Source organism: Rhinatrema bivittatum, chromosome 8, assembly GCF_901001135.1.
Source record: "Rhinatrema bivittatum chromosome 8, aRhiBiv1.1, whole genome shotgun sequence".
Taxonomy (NCBI): Eukaryota; Metazoa; Chordata; class Amphibia; order Gymnophiona; family Rhinatrematidae; genus Rhinatrema; species Rhinatrema bivittatum.
Genome location: NC_042622.1, coordinates 187414726 through 187418590, shown reverse-complemented (window position 1 = coordinate 187418590; position 3865 = coordinate 187414726). Strand labels below are relative to the sequence as shown.

The 3865-nt window shown below is 46.9% G+C and overlaps 1 long non-coding RNA gene across 1 annotated transcript; it reads left to right on the top strand.

Moving 5' to 3' along the window:
* Positions 1 to 506: 506 nt before the first annotated feature.
* LOC115097676 lies at positions 507 to 3471 on the top strand. Its single transcript, XR_003858313.1, has 3 exons — positions 507 to 899; positions 3015 to 3249; positions 3382 to 3471. It is a non-coding gene; the product is annotated as an uncharacterized LOC115097676 (long non-coding RNA).
* The last annotated feature ends 394 nt before the right edge of the window (positions 3472 to 3865 follow it).

Genomic DNA, 3865 nt, shown 5'->3' with positions numbered 1-3865 from the left:
ATAAATATATCAAAAAGCAGTGGTCCTAGAACAGATCCCTGAGGCACTCCACTATTCACCTTTCTCCATTGGGAAAATTTACTATTTAGCCCTACTCTGTCTTCTATCTTTTAACCAGTTCCCAATCCACAATAGGACACTGCCCCCTATCCCATGACTTTTTGATTTCCTAAGAAGTCACTCATGACTTCTTTGCTTTCCGGAAATCCAGATACACTATATTAACTGGCTCACCTTTATCCACATGTTTATTTATGCCATCAAAAAAATGTTGCAAATTGGTGAGGCAAGACTTCCCTTGGCCATGCTGGCTTTGTCCCATTAAACTATGCTCATCTATGTGTTCTGTAATTTTGTTCTTTATGATAGTTTCTACCATTTTGCCTGGCACAGACATTAGACTCACTGGTCTGTAGTTCCTGGACCCCCCCTTGATCCCTTTTTAAAAATTGGCATTACACTGGCAACCCTCCCATCTTCAGGTACCATGGATGATGCTAATGATAGTTTACAAATTTCCAATAGCAGATCCGCAATTTCATTTCTCAGTTCTTTCAGCACTCTGGGATGTATACCATTCGGTCTATTTTGAATCGACCATGCTCAGAGCATCTACTGAGCCCTGTACTGGAAGAGGAGGTGCCAGCAGCACCAACACGAGAAGCCAGTAAGAAGCTCTGGTTGCTGCCTACACTTTCTATACCGGTCCTTGGAGGAGGGAGAAGAAGCTCCAGGGTTTCCGCCTTTCATCTCTGGGCTGCTCCATGGATGTCTGGCATGAGCTGGGCTGACCCTGTGCAGCAGGGGCCAAAGGAGGTGCTTGTGGAGATGCTAACCTGGATCCTGCCCCCAGCTCAGGAAGTGTGGGTACCTGCCAAATAAGTGCTGGAGGTGACAAGGTGAGTGCCAGGGCCTACTGTTTGGATTTGGATTTTACATTTAAATACTCGCCTTTTCCAAATCTGAGCTCAAGGGGAGATACAATTCAGATACTGTAGCTATTTCTACTTCAGACCTGGCTGCTGGGAAGGTTCAAGCCAGAAACCGGGAAAACCCAGTGAGACTTTGACCAGGGAGACTGGGAGTTGTAGAGTGTGCATCTTCTCCATCCTAGGGAAGGGGAGGGCATCAATGTGTGCATCCTCCATCCTGGAAGTGAGGGTTGAGGGAGGAATCAGCAAAGTGTGCATTCAGACTGGAGAGAGAGAGAGAGTCCCTGGGAGTGGGAAGTAGAAGAAGCAACTTAAACTCTGGGTGGGGGTGGCTTGGAAGTGGGGGAACTTGAGAGAAAAGGGCTGGGGGATGGGGAGAGTGGGGACTCTGGGATTAGGTGGAGACTGAGATGGGGCATGAGCAGAGGCTTAAGGATTGGGCGGGAGAGCATAGAACCATAGATTGGATGAGGAATGAGTAGGAGAGTGGGACAAAGATCGTATGGAGGAATCGAGACTTGTTGGAAGAGAGAGTGCGGGACTCGGGCACTGGGGGCCAGTGAGGGTTTGGTGAGTGGGTGGGGAGGTTAAGAAAGGGTACAGAAGGATAGGATGGGGTAAAAAATGGTGTGAAGGGGCTGGAGAAGGGGTGAAAGGTGCTGGGAAGAAAGGGGTAATGGGAGGCTAGAAAGGGGTTGGGGGCAGGGGGAGGAGTGACAGGGAAGGAGCTGGGGCTGGTGAGGGGATGAGAGGCAGAGGAAAGAAGTTGGAGTGGGGGTGAGCACAGAGGGTGGAACAGGAGACTAGGGAGTGGATGAAAAGGGGAATGGGCTGGGGAAGCAGCGGGGGACGGGGAATGCAAGGGCTGGAGGAGGGAGATGGAAATCTAATAGGAGAGGGGACGAGAAAGGGTGGATAGAGTCTGTAGTCTCTTCCTGTAGCAGCGCTACCTTTTCATAGTGTTGATGTTTGAATCCTGGGATTTAGTGCCGTTGTGCTGTATGTAGGTTCTGAGTATCTTTTTGGCAAGGTTTTGTGTTACGTTACACTGTGTCTAGTAGTGGAAGGGGAGTTTGTGCTGCTGTTACTGAGATGACAGCAGAATTTGAACATACCGTATATTTTGTATGGTCATTTGTAAGGGTAAGACTTCCTAATTCTGTTCTGCATCAGTTGTACAGCAGCTAATCATGCCATGGGGACAGAGCTGGCCTGACCAGGAACATCAGGATTGCCCTCCCCCACCACCCAGATCTTAACAGCAGAAGTGAGCAAAAGTAAAAAAAACAAAAAACAAAAAGCCATCTGCATGGGACCTGTAAACCAGCAGGTGCTCAAAGGCCCTGCGGTGACCCCACGCCCTCTTCCCTCGGGACTTCCTGATACCTAGAAAACCAATGTGAAGCATGTGAGCATGTAGCATCACACAGGCCCCACATGATTTGTTTACTTTTGCTTGATGCCTAAGATCTCCTAGGGGAAGCAATCTGCCCCATTCCATCATATATCTCCCACATCTACAAGGGAGACCAAGTCCTTCTTTCCCCCCCCCCCCCCCCCCCGCCTCATTCAAAAGATCCCCCAGGTTGCCATGTATGAAAGAACCACCTTGGCTTGTCCTGTCCCCTCTCCATGCCCAGTCTGCCCCCCACCCAAATACTTCTGTTTAGAGATGCCACCATGTCCCCAGAAGTCTAACCACTAAGCCACTCCTTCGGCTGTGGAGTCCTAGAATGGAAAAACACCAGTGGCAATATTGGTGCCTATCTCTGCGTAGTTACTGTCTGGTCCAGTGACTGAGACCCTGGGAAACATTGCTCGGATCGGAGGCGTTGGTGGAAATCTGGAAAGTCATCTCTTGGATGGCAGGTATTCCGTGTGGTTGCATTGTTCAGCTTTGCTCGTTTGCTAAAGATATTGCAGCTACCTTTGAGGTTGAAGATATGACTCTGAAGGGTTTTACTGGAAATTCCTAGGCAAATGTATTATTAAATATAAAGGAAATTGTTTTTTGTTTTTTTTTAGTTTCAGCTCATTTATTTATTTGAAAATTCTGATTAACTGCCTTCCCGATCCAAATAGGCCATCCAAAGCAGTGGACAAGAAAGTAAAAATTATGGAGCAGAGAACAAAATCTACAAATGAATGCAGTCACAAAATCCTGCCAATAAGGGCAATCCATTGCCTTCGTGCCAACCTCATACTCCCTCCAAGGCAGCTTCTTCTTGTCAGATGTGCCTGCTGGCTTCAGTTCTGTGCTGGCCGCTTCTGTGGGGTGATTTATTGGACTGCGCCCATCATATCCTTGGATTGACAGGTGGTTGCTTCTATTTACCTGTTTGGTTTTCCTCTCATTCACACTCCCCAACATATTGAGAGCTGGATACAACTTTCTTGTGTTTCTTTTTCTTTCTTTTTCTAATTTTTTTGTATTTTCTTTACGTTTTAGTGGCAGATTCTGATTGTAAGCAACTCAGTGCCTCTGTTCATGAAAGTGTATTGTAATCTTCCCTGAGACCAACCTTGGGAAAAGGCAGGATATCAGCTCTACATAAGTAAATATTTGAAAGTATTTGGATTGTGTCAGTAAACAATGTGCAGACATAAGGGGTCCTCAAACAAAAACTTGTAAAAGGTGACTAACTTAGTACATTTTTTGACTAGCTTTCAAAACTAGAATGAGCAGGTCAAGGTCACCTGAATATACAAGTGAACCACAGATTGCACTACAGTGTTGGGTGAAGGGGGATGGAAGGAGGTGGTGTTGGGGATGCAGGGTGGGAACGTGTTAGCTGAGTGGTGAGAAGACTGACAATGGAGATAGGATTATATCTGAGAATGGGTGAGGAAACCCAGGTCCGTGGCAAATCCTTTTTGTGTTTAGCCTAAAATGTCTGATCACTTTCGTTTCCAGTGCTTTACATTCTTGGAGA